The sequence below is a fragment of the Triticum dicoccoides genome, chromosome 5A, assembly GCF_002162155.2.
Source record: "Triticum dicoccoides isolate Atlit2015 ecotype Zavitan chromosome 5A, WEW_v2.0, whole genome shotgun sequence".
NCBI classification, from domain to species: domain Eukaryota; kingdom Viridiplantae; phylum Streptophyta; class Magnoliopsida; order Poales; family Poaceae; genus Triticum; species Triticum dicoccoides.
The window spans coordinates 675,843,266-675,860,978 of NC_041388.1; the positions used below are offsets into that span (position 1 = coordinate 675,843,266).

General features: G+C 44.9%; 1 long non-coding RNA gene across 1 annotated transcript; it reads left to right on the forward strand.

The window, feature by feature from the left end:
* The first annotated feature begins 3,166 nt into the window (after positions 1 to 3,166).
* Positions 3,167 to 6,554, forward strand: LOC119304045. The gene is made up of 3 exons (XR_005148069.1): positions 3,167 to 3,586; positions 5,881 to 6,088; positions 6,218 to 6,554. It is a non-coding gene; the product is annotated as an uncharacterized LOC119304045 (long non-coding RNA).
* The last annotated feature ends 11,159 nt before the right edge of the window (positions 6,555 to 17,713 follow it).

The window sequence follows — 17,713 nt, forward strand, 5'->3', positions numbered from 1 at the left end:
TAGGCATACATATAGGTATGACTCGGATGACGATGATCCGGAGTAAGAATTGGATGAAGATGGATTTACCGAGAATGACAACCAAATTTTCTTAGGATTGATAGGCTTGCAAAAAGAACTCCCTTGTTTCGTGATCTTAGGCTTGTCCATAAGGCTATAGTTGATGATGGCATGAGTAAGGCAGCGATTGAGCCCGCATCTAGCTCGGAACCAGGCGGACCAAGGACGAGGACGACAATGCTTACCTGAAGAAAGGTGTGAAGTTTTCGTGCTTGGTGGGGTTTAAGACATGGCTGCTTAACTATGACATTAGGAACCATAGACCATTTATTGTTGGCCACTATAAAAAAAGGTGCATTTCACCGTGAAATGTTTCCAAGAAAGCTGCCCATGGATCGTCCATGAAAAGAGACTTGAAAACCGGGCAATGGGTCTTAAGACTGGTAATGCCGAGGGAGTGTAAGTTCATCTATCAAGTGCGCGTACAGTCCAGGAGCAGAATTCCATTTCCGTTGACCACGAGTAGGGTTCTCTAGTTACAGTGCAGGGACCAAGGCTGTGCAATTCAGGGGAGGTACGTACAAAAGCCGAGATTAGTTGGTCGATGCATGCATGCATGCATGCCGGAGGATGAGACCGCAGGACACGAAAACACGCCCACATGAAGGAGTCGATCTTTACTGAATAATACGGTGGTACTATGAACCTGCGCGTACAGGTGGGCCATGTCCTGTCAGTTGGTGCGCACGCACGTACCCGCCCCATCCGCCAACTCAAGCCGATTCGTCGTGTATGTTCGTGGCTACTGGATACTGGCGGTCTGCGCAGGTGGCACCGCCGGCTTCCGCCTCGCCACCGGACAAATCGGCCAGTGGGATGCCAGGATACAGTGCACGACGTAGTAGGGTCGGAGTACACTGCCGGCTTTCGTTTTTCGGGCAGCTAGCTGGGGGAGTGTGGACGAGACGGACGGAGGAGCACGCACGGGAAGGATTTGGCCGGATTTCTCCAAGCATGCATGTCCCACGCCCGTAAACCACGTCGCCGTCCGTCCTCCCTCGCGATCGGTCCATCAGCAGGTGGAGTGGGTGCAAGCGCCAGCAGGGGCGCATGCTGTGTTGTCACTGTCCGGATTTCCAAGCTGGCCGGAGCGTTGGTGCGGCCGGCGGGGTGAGCCAGGCGGCAGCGGCAGGCATGCCATGTCCAGCCTGGAAGGCTGCTAGCTACGTCCTTCCGCATCGACGGTGACGGACTGACGGTGACTGTATACTCTGCGGCCACGAGATAATTAGGCCAGCGGAGACAAGATTCTTTCATCTCCGTCTCCGTGTGACTGACTGACTGACTTTTTTTTGAGGGGTGTGTGACTGACTGACTGAACAATCGTGGATGCACGCATGAGGATGAAAATCCAGGACACTAACAAAAGCTTGATGAGGATGAAAATCCATGGTACAAACACCTCCACATGAAGTGATCCTAATTTGCTGGAGGGGTGATTGTAGTACAAGGAACCTGCACCAAGAGGTAGGCCATGGCCTGCCAGTTGTTGCCCACGTACGTCGTGCCCCGCCCCATTCGCCAACTCAAGCCGGTCCGTCGCATACGTACGTGTCGCTGCCGCCGGCAAAATCGATCGGTCAGTGGATGCCATGCCAGAATACATTAAACATACATACATACGATAGTAACTACGGTGCACTGTGTAGGAAGACGTGGGGTCGTCGCGACATCCGGTGTGTCACGTTCTGGTGCCCGCTGGCCTGGCGACAGCAGCCGGGCACTGAGCGGTCAGCAGCCAGGACCAGCACCCGGACGCGGCCACGGCTGGCTGTCGTCCCTCCAGCAGCTGGGCCAAAGCCGTAAACCATGCACGTACCCGTCGTAGCTCGATCGATCAGCAGGGTGCATGGTGAACGAGTGCAACACCAGCCAGGGGTGCATGCATGTCGTATAGTCACTGTCCGGATTCGCAATGCAAGCTGGCCGTGGTGTTGGTGCCGGCCGGCCGGTGAGCTAGGATTTCGATCCCGGTGTCATGTACAGCCTGGAAGAAAGGCTGGTAGCTTCTACATCAACGTTGAGTTACTGTGCCCTCTGCGGCTAGGAGATGAGGCCAGCGGGCAGCGGAGAAGCGAACACTACTCCCTGTGTCTGTGCGTGACTGTTCACTGTATCAGGCATGGCACGATCTCACTTTCCCCTCGCTTTTTCGATGGAGGCTCTCCTGTTTCGCAGCACTGCTAGCGGCCATGTTGTCATCTCGGCTGCCCTCGGAAACCGGAACAGTGGGCTGCACCGGTCTATCGCGCCGTGCGATGAACGGTTGGGTCGTGTCGCCTACGAACACAACGTAGCGCTGGTACAGCAGGTTTGGTGTGGTTTTGCACGGGACTTCTGGTCCAACAGTTGAGACGCATGAACTTTCCCAATCCATGCATGCATGTACGCTATGCCGGCTGGGCGTCTGGTGATTGGTGATAACACGGTCGCACGCCTCGATGTTATCGCGAGTCGAGCGTACGGGCTCGATCGCTCACTCCCCCAGCCCATGTAGTGCATGCACTTGATCGCCCCTGCAATGCGACCAATTTCGTGAAAGAAAGCATCGGTCACGCCTCTCTTTCGCGTATGTACGTACTATACCCAAGAGTACGTACGTCAGGGGTTCGAGACTCTAGGGGGTACGCGCGCTTTGCATGGATCGGGCATGCGTGCAACTGCAAGGATCGATGTGGCACGTGGTCGTGCCCTGAGAGAACGGGGCCGACTGATACAACGCCAGGATGGGCCTTCTCGAATGTGAATAGAGTTTCCTTTGCGAGTGAGTAGTTCGGTTTGGAGAGCACTACAAACCAGAACTCCACAGTCTCCAATATGAAGGCTCCATAAACTATGCTGATCCAGGTACGTAGGACCATGCTAGAGTGTCATTTTATGTGTTGTTTGCCATAATAGCGATTATTATGATGATTGGCCACATACATACTAGTAAAAATAACACTATTACAATGCAACCCACCGGTGCAATACAAAAGTAGAAGTAGCACTACTATAGTGGTACAAAACTGGTATAAATAATGCCAAGATGATCAGTCAATCGCTAGTACTAGCTACCTATCAGTCAGCGTTTTTGAGCGAGCGCTTTCATGGTCAAAAGCGTCATCGCCCACGGAAGAGCTAGCCACGCACTCCCCCAAACAGGCCTTCCTTTTATAGTTACGGTTTTGCTATTTTTCAGTTGAGTGTTTTTCAATTGGCCGTCATTCGAATTTGTGGTCGCCTGATTGCGCGCTGTGATTCGCACTTAGTTCTCTGGTTTCCTGGCGAGGGTTTCCTTTGTTGCTGGTTCGGTTTTCTTTCGTCAGGCGCGGTTTTTTGGTTATGCCCGTGTCTCTTTCCCTTTTCATTTCCCCCCTCTTGGATTCTTCTCTGTTTGATTTCGGCGGTACTGTTTCGAAAGGGTAGAGAGGGAGCGAAAGGAGGAGGCGCTCGAGCGGCGGAGGGACGAGGCGATTTCAGTCTGGTTCATGGCAGTGGCGAGATCCCTCTCTCCTCGAGCTTGAGTGTTCTGCCCGATTCGTTGGTTAGTTTCCGTTGTCTCTCTCCCTTTCCCCATGCTTCGATTTTGGTACTGTAGCTTCCAGATCTAGGTCTCGCGGATCGATTTTGTTGTGGTTCTTGTGGATCCTGTTGCCTTTTGATGTTGTTTAGCTGTTGGTTAGTGTAGTTTTTTGTTAGCCGACGCTCATCCATGGAGTTCGTCGTGGATCCCCTTTGCTCGGGTCAGTTCCCGTCGGAAATCGCCTCTGCTCTTGTCTGTTGGCCTTGTAATCACCTCTGCTCGCATCAGTTTGCCGCGGGTCCCCTTTGCTCGCTTCAGTTCGCCGCGGATCCCTTGTGCTCCGTTGTTAGGTTTAAGTTTTAGGTTTGATCTCCTCATTGACGCTGTTAGGTTGGTCGTTTTCGGAGCTTTTTATGTTTATCTCAATGGTTATCACTGTACTGTTGTGCTCCATGTATTTGCCATTGTTAGGTTTGATATTTATCTGAATGTTCATCACTGTACTGTCGTGCTGCATGTCGTGCTCCATGTGTTGTTACTGTAATATCCAAATTACACTGTAATTACCCCACATTTTCCACCTGCTGTATTTGCCCTTGTTCTAGTCTGTAATACCCCCTGTTCTTCACTGTGCATGTGTAGTAGCAATGCCTTCATCATACTGTGATTTAGACTGTATTTCTGAATTTCTGTGTGATGTATCTCTGACTTAGACTATATTTCCCCTAGTTTTCTTTTGCTGCAGCTTTATGCCTGATGATTTTTTGTAATGTATTTTCTGAAGTTCACTGTATTATGTTTGATTGTAGTCCCATAGGTTATTTTCCTCTGTATTTCTTGTGCTTCTTCACTGTATCTCCCCAAAGTTACACTGTAATACCCCTTCAATGTAATTTGGATTGATGAGTGATGTAGTTGTTGTATGGTTTTAGGGCTTACAGTGTAACTCACCCTAGTTTTACACTATAATTCCCCCAGATTTTTACACTGTATTTTGTATGGTACTGTAATTAGTAGTGTTGTCACTGTGATAGGGCTTATACTGTAATTCACCGTAGTTTTACACTGTGATTCACTTACAATGTAAATCACCATATTTTTTCAATGTATTTTCCTATAGTTTTACAGTGTAACTAGCTTGGTTTGAGGAATGTAATTGTGGTAGGGCCTACAGTGTATTTTCCTGGAGTTTTACACTGTAATTAACCATAGGGCTTACACTATAAATCAGCAGAGTTTTACATTGTAATTTGTGTGGGTGAGGACTGTAATTTGTGGTAGGGATTACATTGTATTTTTCCTAGACTTTTACACTGCAATTAACCATAGGACTTACACTGTAAATTAGCAGAGTTTTACACTGTATTTTGTGTGGATGAGGATTGTAATTTGTGGTATGGGCTTACAGTGTCTTTTTCCTAGGCTTACACCGTAATTGAGTAGAGTTTTACACTATGATTTTTGTGGGTGAGGACTATAATTGTGGTAGGGCCTACAGTGTATTTTTCCTAGGGCTTACACTATAAATGAGCCGAGTTTTTCACTGTAATTTTTGTGGGTGAGGACTGTAATTGTACAGTGCATTTTTCCTGTTGGGCTTAGACCGTAAATGAGTAGAGTTCTACAGTGTAATTTGTGTGGGTTAAGACTGTAATTGTATAGTGTATTTTCCTATTGGGCTTACAATGTAAATCGGCAAAGTTTTACAGTGTAATTTGTGTGGGTTAGGACTGTAATCGTTGCATGACTTTTAATGTATTTTCTCCAGTGTTTTACTATGTAATTCCCTAGAGTTTTACACTGTAATAGTGTAATTCACCATAGTTTTACATTGTATTTCGCTAGAGTACTATTACACTGTAATTTTGCATGGTTGAGTATTGTAATTGTTCTGTGACTTACATTCGTAATTCTCCAGAGTTTTACACTGTATTTTCCTAGAATATTACACTGTAATTTGTGTGGTTGAGGACTGTAATTGTTGCATGCCTTGCAGTTTTTGTCAGTTTCCTAGTTTGCACTTTAATATTCAGCCATGCGTTTAATATATCGACTAGTGGTTGCTTCTGCTTCATTTGCCTTTGTATATTTAGGTTTGGTTCAGTGGGGAGTCTGTGGAAAGTATCTCACAAGGATGTACCCCTAGTCTCTTCTCTTGAGAGTGCTGGTTCTCTGAATGATCCTTTTGTTCCTAATGATTTTACAGCTGATGGTTCTCATCCTATGTCCTTGGTATTCATTTCTTTTGATTCCCTAGTTTTAATTATTAAAAAAAATCTTTTCATTTTATTAATTTATGTGTATGCCTTTAACAGGAAATCTCTAGTGATGATGGAGGGCTTGACGAAGCTCTCTTCGACTTCTATATGGATCATGTATGTGTTTTCTTGTGTTGTTTTGAGTTTATGTGTTGTTATTCTGATGTCTTATCGTTTTGTTGTTGATTATTGGTTGTCGTACTAATTTTTTCAAAAAGTGAAATGTTTAAAGAGGAAGTTATCATGTGCTGGAAAAAGAAATGTGGTTAGTATTTTTTGATATTGATCTTTCTTTGCACTTTATCATATCTTCTCTATTGGTTGCTAAATTTTCCCCAATGTACTATGTTATAGTCCTATTTTTGTAATGCATTTCTCTTTTTGTGTTTTGTAGAAGTTGAAGCGGTCTTCTGATTTCCCCGTTTGTTCTACTTTTCATTGGATATTCAGGGAAATTTTTCTCAGGTGTTGTCGATGGTTTGTGTCCAATGTATAAAGGTGTGGTCCAGGGATCAGCTGGAGGTTTCTTTGTTATTTTTGGTTTAGTTGACAACCGGGTCTGTTTTTTCCAGCCCGACCCATTTAGTGGATACGAGCAGATTCATTTTCTCGGTAGTTTTGTAGAAATACAGGTGTCTGCAGTGGTCAGAAAATTTGATTGATATCGAATTGAAAATCAGTCAAATGTAAAATAGACAGTCCCAGCTACTATAGTTATGTGCACTGCTCAAGTAATAGACCCGAATCAGTCCGTTGCTTCGGAGAGAGTTGTCAGGTTAAATCATTCAAAGGTGACAGGGCCGTCTCCAGTTATTTAGTGCCATACAGATGCGAGCACTACAGAAATAGTCAGGCAGGTCGAGCCAGGGGAGAGGTCTTTGGCCCTGGTAAACTGCTCTATCCTACTGCCGGTCGCCTCGTTGAAAATTCGCGAGTATTGCGCGCGACGGCGGGCAGAGATCGTAATTGTTTGGCTTCTTATAATTCCCTTGGTCTAATGTCTCATGCTGCCGGCAGAGTATAATTATCTTTTGTTTGTGGAAATGTCCATCTAAGATATACTATATGATACAACTACGAAGAGCAAATGATGGAAGGCCGGGATGGGCCAGCGGCAGATGTCATATGATTTATGAAGGGAGAGAGAGAGAGAGACCGACCTGGAGAATTTGGAGAAGAATGTGTTCTGGGAACGGCGGTCGGTATTGCTCATGTAGGTACTAGTAGAAAATATGGAGATGTTTGAACTTTGAAGGTCTATATAGTTGTCATCTCTTAGACGGATGGGGTTAGTTGAGATCTTCGGATCTGCATATGGCAAAAGCCTTCTCGGTCCATTTTCTTCTTTCGCCCTTGGTGCGGAAGCCATGGAGCTTGCTTTCTATTCTGAATGGGGTAGACTAAGTGTGGGTTTGAATGAAATAGAGTGGAGAAATCCGTGATATGCTTAGTGAAGAAAATATTAGAAGATAATCTGAAATTTTGGGATATCAAACTTGTTCGATCATTCTACTCACGTGTGAAGTTTCATGAAGAAATGACACCCCTGACATGCTTAGTGAAGAAAATACAATCAGGACCTCCTAACTGTGTTTTTTTATATATATCTTTGATTTTGTCATTTTTACCCGAATATCATGGATGTCATTTCTTTGTGAAATTTCATATGCGGGCATACCAATTGAGTAGGTATATGTTAAAGAAATAAACAGATTGTTATGATTTTTTTTCTAGATAATTTTTGAATCCCAAAATCTAAAAAGTGACCGCGCGCCATGCATGAGTTGTTTTTTTGTCTGCTAGTGCATGTCGTTATCAGTATTTAATGTGTTTACACTGATTAGTCCGATTTGAAAGAAACAGCTTCACCGGTCCTTTTTGAATTTATTATCTAAAAGGATGCGCTTGGAACTATGTTAATCAAATTCCTGTTCAACGAAACATTCGACATTAATCGAAACTCGAAATATTTGGATACCAATTTATGGTGGATGGCGACAAAGGCAGTATGAGGGATCAAACACATACACATGCGTGGTGTGTGTAAGATATGGTGACCCGGGCTCAGATGGAAGCATGCGCTCGTAGTTGCTCTCAGCTTGCTTATCACCACTAATATTTAACATAATTTTTTCTTCGATCTAATCCTGGTCAGTACTCAGTATAGTACAGTTCAGATCTAGTGGACAGGATTCCCGGCGACGCGATTTCAGTGGGAGGAGACGTTTCCGTCGATGACGAGTCGCCTACGGTGATTTCGTAAATCTTAAGATGACATGCCGGCTTAGTCTCTCGGAGGTGCTCATAGGAGTAGGGTGTGCGTGTGTGCGTTCATAGAGGTGAATGTATGTGCGTATGTATGAGCGCTTGCGTCTGTACTGATGTTTTTAGAAAAAGATCTAGTGGACAGTTTTGATAGTGTGGAGAGAATATAGAGGCAGTGCATTGCACGCTCGACTTACCCACATGCATGCATGCTAGCGGTGTTTATACTACTACAGTACTCCCTCTGTAAACTAATATAAAAGTGTTTAGATCACTATTTTAGTGATCTAAACGCTCTTATATTAGTTTACGGAGGGAGTATGAGCTTAGCAACCATGATCGATCGATCCATTGACGAAGCAGCCACTGACGCACGCAAACATTGCTTATCAACGTAGTAGTACGCCGGGAAGCTAGAAAAATCAACCAGCAGACTGCTGGTGGTATTAACTAGAGTAATGGCGCTGCATGTTGTCAACTTGGTATGCTATGTGGAGTGGAGTAAAGTACTCATTGCTAACACTATATGCTACCCTTCTTATCTGGTGGAGCGATCGAGTGACCGACACACACATGCGCTGGCCGATAAGCACGCCGCTAGCTGCGCGCATCGATGGACCGTTATTTTCTACTGCCGCCACGGCCACTTGCTCCATCGCTGACAGCAACATGCAACGGTTCTCGAACCGATGGCCGGCACGGAGGCGCGCCCGTGGGAGATGTGACCGTTGCGGGCGGCTCACCGGCCGGCGGGTGTGACGCCCGGAATCGTGCCGTTTTCGCGCATGATGTGGATTGATCGATCTGGGCATGGGCATGAGCAGCAGCGAGGTCTGCGGCCGGCAGGTCTACTTCGTACTTGGGCGGCGAATGTGTCGTCCAGCCGTGTGGGTAATTTGGTCCTTTAATTTGTTTCACGACCAGAGTTCGATTTTGATTGACTAGGTACGAGTCTGGGAAGGTACGCACGTACAAAAACCCGATGATTAGTTTGTCGATGCATGCATGAAGACGAAAATCCAGGGGACAAATTAATAACACGTCCCACATGAAGAGGTCTTGATTTGCTGAGTGGTTAGTGCAACGGTACCTGCACGTAGAAGTAGGCCATGGCCTGTCAGTTGTTGCGCCCGTACCCTGCCCCATCCGCCAACTCAGGCCGGTTCGTCGTATACGTACGTGGCGCCGCCGGATTCTGCCTCATCTGCCAACAGAGTAGTACATACGTCCGTACGATGGTAACTACACTACACTGCGCAAGAAGACATACGTTCGTGATATTCTGTCTGACCCACAGTTCACGGACACTTAAAGGGCGCAGATGATTTCCGTTATGTGGGCGATCTGGCATTCTAGAAACAGAATTACGCATGACGGAGAGAAACTGGACCCGTTGACGACTGTTCGGCGGATCAAGGAAGACCTGTCCGTCTTGGAAATACCGAGGTCTGTTGCTGCTATCTTACCGGGGTACGGATGGGTGCCTCCGGAACCGGGGGTGGTAAAAATCAATACAGATGCAGCAATGAGTTCGGTTTTGGCTCAATGTGGTGCAGGAGGAGTTGCTCGTTCTGACACTTGTTTGCTGGGAGCTTGGAGCAAATCTCATCATGGGGTTACGGGCCTGTTCATTGGTGAGATGATGGCGCTTAGAGATGGAGTTATCTTTGCAAGACTGCGCGGGTTCTTACATGTGATTGTGGAGACAGACCGCCTGGAGGTAGTGAACCTCTGGAAATCTCGCCATAATAGTCGCTCTGTTGTGGCATCTTTATTTGTAGAAATTGGTGAGCTAGCTGCCAACTTTACTTCTTTTTGTATTCAACATGTAAACAGGTCAGTCAATCTACCGGCTCATTTTTGTGCTAAACATGCATGCTCACTGATGGCAACCGAGAGTTGGACTGACACTAGACCTTCCTTCCTGCTCACTAGCCTGTTGGCTGATGATGCTAGGAGTTCCTCAGTTGAATAAAGCTTTCAAGTTTGAACGCAAATAAAAAAAGGACATACGTAGGGTCGTCGCCATCCGGTGCGTCACGTTCTGGTGCCCGCTCTCCTGGTGGCAGCAGCCGGGCAACGAGCGCTCGCGAGCCAGGACCACGGCCGCAGCGCGCGCGCACACACACACTGCACGCGGACGCAGCCGCGACCGCGGCTGGCTGGTGGCCAAAGCCGTAAACCGTGTACGTAGCCGTCGTCTTCCATCAGCAGGTGGTGGACGTACGAGTGCAAGCACCAGCAGGCAGGCTGTGGTGATGTATGCCTGTATCATCGCTGTCCGGACTTGCACGCTGGCCGTAGTGTTGGTGCCGGCTAGGAGATGAGGCAGGCCAAGGCCCAAGGGAGAAGAGAGGATTCCTCGCTGTGTGTGTGGCCGTGCACTGCATGTAGCAGGCATGGCATGAGCAGAGCGCGCGCAGGTCACTTTCCCCTCTCATTTTCGATGAAGGCTCTCCTGTTTGGCAGCAGTGCAGCACCCATACTCTTATCTCGGCTGCCCTCTGAAATCGGTTCAATGGGCTGCACCGGTCTATCGCGCCGTTGGTTTCGCCGTGGGATGCCAGGTCGGGCTCGTGTCGCCTATGAACATAACGTAACGCTCCAACAGCGGCCTGTCGACTTAGGCGGACAAGCGTGCGTGCGTGATGGATACGTGGACAATGACGCCCACAGCTACTCAGTGCCATTGCGCACGACTCTCTGCTTCTACCGCGTTCCATTAGCAGCAGCCCGGTCGATCGATCGCTCGCCAGGTCCAATGTCAAAGCTCAACGGGCAAACTGGTGCAGGTCAAACAAGATAAAGACGGAGTTGTGTGCAGTACACAAAAGGCTAACAGATGCAAAGATGTGATTAAGCGAGAGGTATGGTTACAGCTTATCAAAAAGGCTAGGCACCACAAGGCTAGGTATGTGTGGTAAGCAACTTCATATTTCAAATTAGATAAGAAGTCCAAAAAAAAGGCTCGACAAATAAGACAAGTACCCCACAAAAATATCTAATGATGCAAAAGCAATATATTTTCCCCACATTGAATTCATAAAAAAATTGCACCGGTAATGATGCAGTTTGTCACCTCATTATGTAGATCCACACATCAGTGACACCCATCGAGTCTATTTGTTGCAAAAAAGCCTTTGCATATATTCCATTTCAAGTCTGGATGGAATAATCGCAGTGGAGGAGGGCATGAAAATGAGGACTCTGGAACTTTGCTTGCAAATTGGGCACTCCCACAATTCGGCCATCCCCATTGCAGGTGGTCAATGGTCTACACCCTATTTTGCACTACTATTAGCCAAGTGATAAAACATGTCCTTGATGGTGCCCAAGTATCCTGAATTATAGAATCTGCCGGTGTTAGAGTGGCCTCCGAAAATTTAAGCTAGTACTAAGGGGACACTCCACAATCTGGCCATCCTCGGTGTTGCAGGCGATCAACTGTCCACGATCTATCTTGCGCTATTAGCCAACGGATAAACTTGTACATCAGCGGTGCCCAAGCATCCCAAATAATCAGTCATGCCCCCACACACACACGCACACACACAAACATAGAATTGATTGACTGTCTGAATTCATTTGGTTGTCACCCACCTTTTATTTTACTAAGGTGACATTGCTTATATCACCCTATCAATTACTTCTACAACATGAACGAAACTAGACATGATACACGGTTACCTATTACTTAGCACCAATTTAACACAACATCTAAGCGATCAAATTTGTACTTCAGCCGCTCAACTTCCCCAAATCATTGAGCTTGTCATCTTCCCATGAATTGAAGTTGATAGGCAGTGGAGAATACTAGTAGAGTGAACGACCTGCAATTGGCTTGTCGATCAGATCGTTGCGTGTGTCGTGATCCACATCTTCTTTTACTGGAGTGATGTAACCGATATCACTTAGTCCATTACTTGCATGAGATGAACTAGTACAAGCACGATACGTAGTTACCTTCTACTTAAGATCACTTTATCATGACAGCAAAATTTATTGACATGTTTGGTTGTCCCAATTGATTCAGTCAACATTACAAATATGTTCATCTTTTTAATTGGTAGTGTGATGTAGCATTTTCTTTACCTAGTGCAAGAAGTTATAGTGTTTGTTCTCATCGTAAAAAACTATATGAAGTATTGTATGGATCTCAATGTTAGATTAATGATTTTTGGCAATGATTGAGATTTGACTAATTATCAGACACATGAGAATTAGCAAATTCACTATATAAATCCGCTACATGAATTATCAAACACCTGAGAATTAGCAAATATGTTCTTTAAATCCACTACATGATGGGTGGCTTCACTGATCTATGGTGGAAAATTCCCTTTGAAATCATTTCAGACGCAAGCATGGTGATGGAGGTAGGGACCTTTAATGGGCAGAAAAGCCGATGTATGGCTGCCGACCAGCATGTTCCGGATATAGTAACAACGGAAGTCATGCTACGCGAGAAGGTCTCATCTATGCAAATTCAAGGGGATTACACTTGATTAATGCAGCGGCGGCCGCCTCTGTGGAGTGTACCGATTTAGCGACAATGATTGGCGAGGTTAAGTTCTTGCATTACCATCATGAAGCTAAGTCGGTCATGAGTTAGCTACGTTTTTTCTTCTCAAAATAAAAAATCTTGTAACTGAGTGAATGAACCTCCAGATTGCCTACTATTGATAAGATCATGAACAATGTAATTGGCATTCAAATCAATAAAGCTAGCTCATGATGTAATTGGTCGCGGACAAAGGATATCCTATTTTGAATCGCATCCAACCTATCCCAAATCGTAGAGCTGCTCGTCATCCTAAGAATTGAACTGAAGCTAGTACGTATAGGCTGATTGAAAGAAGAATAGGTGGAACTGTCATAGCTATCAGTCAGCATTTTTTTGAGCAGTAATACACTAGTAGAAAAAGGGTCAAATGTTCAGCTCATTACTCTCGGTTTGTATTTGAGTCGGCACTAATGTGACCATTAGTGCCGGTTCGAACGGCTATGCATTACTGCCGGTTCGTGTTGAACCTTTAGTACCGGTTCATGTCACGAACCGGTACTAAAGGGGTGGTGGCAGGCTGGCGTCAGGCCCGGGCCCCACGAGTCCCTTTATTGCCGGTTTGTGACACCTATAATACCGGTTTGTGTCACCAACCGGCACTAAAGAGTCTTAACCTATACTCCCGGTTGGAGACACAAATCAGCGCTATAGGGCAATTTTCAAACTCTATCCCCCCCCCCCACCCCCGTGTATCGCCATTTCAGTTTTGAAAAAAAAACAAAAGAAAATGATAAAAACTTCAAAAAAATAAAATCCTTTGAGATGTAGTTATGTTACTACATCTACAAGTTAGGAAAATTTAAAAACTTAAATTTGGACATGTTTTGCAAACAAGTGTGATGAAAAAGTAAAATGACTATATCTTTTGCATACGATGTCGAAAAAAACGTATAATATATCAAAATGTTCAGCACGAAAATCCGCATCCGATTTTGACCGCCTATGGCCTGTTTGCAAATTTTTAGAATCCTCAAATTCTAAAAGGAAAAAGAGATATGCTCAAATTTTTGTCTTTTTGAATTTTGGTCAAACTGTGGTCAAACTACTTATTCAAGAAATATTAATGTTACTAAATAATTATTCAAGAATATTAGTGTTACTAAATAATTATTCCAGTGTTTTGAATTTTGGTCAAATCTGGTCAAACTACTTATTCTAGAAATATTAGTGTTACTAAATAATTACTATTTTTTAGAATAATAGTTTCAAACTCAAACAGTGAAACGTGTGACCTAATGCTCAAGCTAAACTCCTGAGGGTTAATAGGATTGACAACTTACATTTGTCAGCAAAACAACAAGTGCAGACTTGGAAAATAGGGGGAATAGAACTCCGAAGTTAAGCGTGCTTAGACTGGGGTAGTGAGAGGATGGGTGACCGGCTGGGAAGTTAGACGATTTGAAATCAGTGATCCATACTTGAGCAGATAAAAGGGGTGATTAGAGACTAAATCATCAAATAATTCAAAAAAATGAAAATTGAAAAAAAATCATTTTTTTTCCAAAATTTTCAAAAAAAAAAATCTTTAATACCGGTTGGTGTTACCAACCGGTACTAAAGGTCCTCCATACCACGGCGCGAGCTCACGCCACGTGGTGGGCCTTTAGTGGCGGTTCGTGCCGAACCCGTACTAAAGGGGGGAGGGGGGGCTTTATTCTCCACCCTTTAGTGCCGGTTGCAGAACCGACACCAAAGGCCCTTACGAACCGGTAATAAAGCTCCGTTTTCTACTAGTGATGGCTTCCATGGCTAAAAACGTGGGCAGACTGATTGCCCTGCCCATGAGAAGCAGTTAAGCAACATCACGCATCACCGGCTCAGTCTCTCGGTGGTGCTTTACGGGGGTAGGATGTGCCTGTCTGGGTTCATAGGGATAAATGTATGTGCGTATCTATGAGCGTTTGCATTTGTATTGTGTTCAAAACAGAACAAAACAAAATCACGCATCACCCACACAAGAACTAGCTAGGCACTCCCTCACACATGCCTTCCTTTTATTTATTTTTTTGAACTGTTCAGCAATTGCTGGCTAATTCATTGATTCATAGCAGGGAGAACATTGTGATAACAAAAAGTGTGTGGCGGTCAGGGACCAAGGATAAAATAGAGAGAAAAGTGAAAAAGGGGCCTCTTAAAAACCTACAATCTCACGGTGGTTCCCCGAAGGGTCTCTCAATGCAGTTGGCTCCCGCGAGTCTCCAAAGCTCCAATGAATTTCTCAATTCTCTCACAATGTCAGAGGTGGAGGCTATCTTGTTATGGAAAGTGCATCTATTCCGCTCCTTCCGGTAAGAAGGGGCTCGTTTTCAAACTCTATCCCCCCCCCTTATCGACATTTCAGTTTTGAAAAAAAAACAAAAGAAAATGATAAAAACTTAAAAAAAAATAAAATCCTTTGAGATGTAGTTATGTTACTACATCTACAAGGTAGGAAAATTTAAAAACTTAAATTTGGACATGTTTTGCAAACAAGTGTGATGAAAAAGTAAAATGACTATATCTTTTGCATACGATGTCGAAAAAAACGTATAATATATCAAAATGTTCAGCACGAAAATCCGCATCTGATTTTGACCGCCTACGGCCTGTTTGCAAATTTTTAGAATCCTCAAATTCTAAAAGGAAAAAGAGATATGCTCAAATTTTTGTTTTTTTGAATTTTGGTCAAACTGTGGTCAAACTACTTATTCAAGAAATATTAATGTTACTAAATAATTATTCAAGAATATTAGTGTTACTAAATAATTATTCCAGTTTTTTGAATTTTGTTCAAATCTGGTCAAACTACTTATTCTAGAAATATTAGTGTTACTAAATAATTAGTGTTTTTTAGAATAATAGTTTCAAACTCAAACAGTGAAACGTGTGACCTAATGCTCAAGCTAAACTCCTGAGGGTTAATAGGATTGACAACTTACATTTGTCAGCAAAACAACAAGTGCAGACTTGGAAAATAGGGGGAATAGAACTCCGAAGTTAAGCGTGCTCAGGCTGGGGTGATGAGAGGATGGGTGACCGGCTGGGAAGTTAGACGATTTGAAATCAGTGATCCATACTTGAGCAGATAAGAGGGGTGATTAGAGACTAAATCATCAAATAATTCAAAAAATTGAAAAAAAAATCATTTTTTTCCAAAATTTTCAAAAAAATTTCTTTAATACCGGTTGGTGTTACCAACCGGTACTAAAGGTCCCCCATACCACGGCGCGAGCTCACACCACGTGGTGGGCCTTTAGTGGCGGTTCGTGTCGAACCCGTACTAAAGGGGGGAGGGGGCTTTATTCTCCACCCTTTAGTGCCGGTTGCAGAACCGGCACTAAAGGCCCTTACGAACCGGTAATAAAGCTCCGTTTTCTACTAGTGATGGCTTCCATGGCTAAAAATATGGGCAGACTGATTGCCCTGCCCATGAGAAGCAGTTAAGCAACATCACGCATCACCGGCTCAGTCTCTCGGAGGTGCTTTACAGGGGTAGGATGTGCCTGTCTGGGTTCATAGGGATGAATGTATGTGCGTATCTATGAGCGTTTGCATTTGTATTGTGTTCAAAACAGAACAAAACAAAATCACGCATCACCCACACAAGAACTAGCTAGGCACTCCCTCACACATGCCTTCCTTTTTTTTGAACTGTCCAGCAATTGCTGGCTATTTCATTGATTCATAGCAGGGAGAACATTGTGATAACAAAAAGTGTGTGGCGGTCAGGGACCAAGGATAAAATGGAGAGAAAAGTGAAAAAGGGGCCTCTTAAAAACCTACAATCTCACGGTGGTTCCCCGAAGGGGCTCTCAATGCAATTGGCTCCCGCGAGTCTCCAAAGCTCCAATGAATTTCTCAATTCTTTCACAATGTCAGAGGTGGAGGCTATCTTGTTATGGAAAGTGCATCTATTCCGCTCCTGCCAAATCTCCCAGCATGTTGCAAGGAGCATGGTTTTTGCTCCTTTGCGCTCCCTTGGCGTTGCCCTGTTGATAATTTCTCTGATAATTGCCAATGGCTTCTTATGGGCCACTCGTCCGTCGGCGTGAAGGTGGAGCAGTCGTGCCATGATGCCACCCGTTGCCACACTCTCCATGCCTCGGGGCATTCCCAGATAATGTGCTTGCTTGTTTCAAGGCTCCAGTGACAGAGCTGGCAGAAATAGCCATTTGGCCAGCCCCGTCGCTAGAGTCTGTTATTTGACCAGACTCGGTTTTGTAGCAGCAGCCAGCAGAACATTTTGATCTTCCCTGGGGCCCAAGTTTTCCATATGATGCCTTCGAACTCTGAGGTATGCCTTCCTTTTATGTTGATGAAGGTTCAGTGTCAAGTTTAAGACTTCAACTTTGGTGGGCTGAGAATACCATCAACTTCCTAACCATCCAATCACAAGTTGGTTCGTCATTTTTTTGTGAATTATAACAAATTGAAACTAGCTCCTTGCGTGGGAGTTGCCAAGTTAAAGCATTCAAACATGGCAGGGCCATGTCCAATTATTTGTGTGATGATGATGTATACCACAGAAATTGTCAGGCAGGCCGAGCCAGGGGAGACGGTCACGGGCCCTAGTAATGGTTTTCTCCTTAGATAGCAGTTCCCTAAATTGCTCTATCCTACTGCCGGTCGCCTCGTAGAAAATTCAACAGCATAGCACCCGACAACCCGCAGCGATCAAAATTGTTTGGCTTCTTAATTCCTTTGGTCAATGTGCCATGCTACTGGCAGAGGGTAATTATCTCTTGTCTGTGGAAGTGTCCATCTAAGATATACTATATGATACAACGAAGAACAAATGATGGAAGGTCAGGACGGGCCAGGAGTAGATGTCATGCGATTTGCCAATGATGGGGAATTTGGAGAAGAATGGCGACGGGTATTACTTTTGTAGTACTCTCTATGCACCAGTGGAAAACATGGAGATGTTGAACTTTGCAAGGCCTGTATATTTGTTATCTAGTAAATGGATGGGGTTAGTTGAGATCTTGGGATCTACATATGGCGAAAGCCTTATCAGCCCATTTTCTTATTTATCCTTAGCGCCCGGCTTGCAGGACAAACATTGTACTGCCACGTCGACCA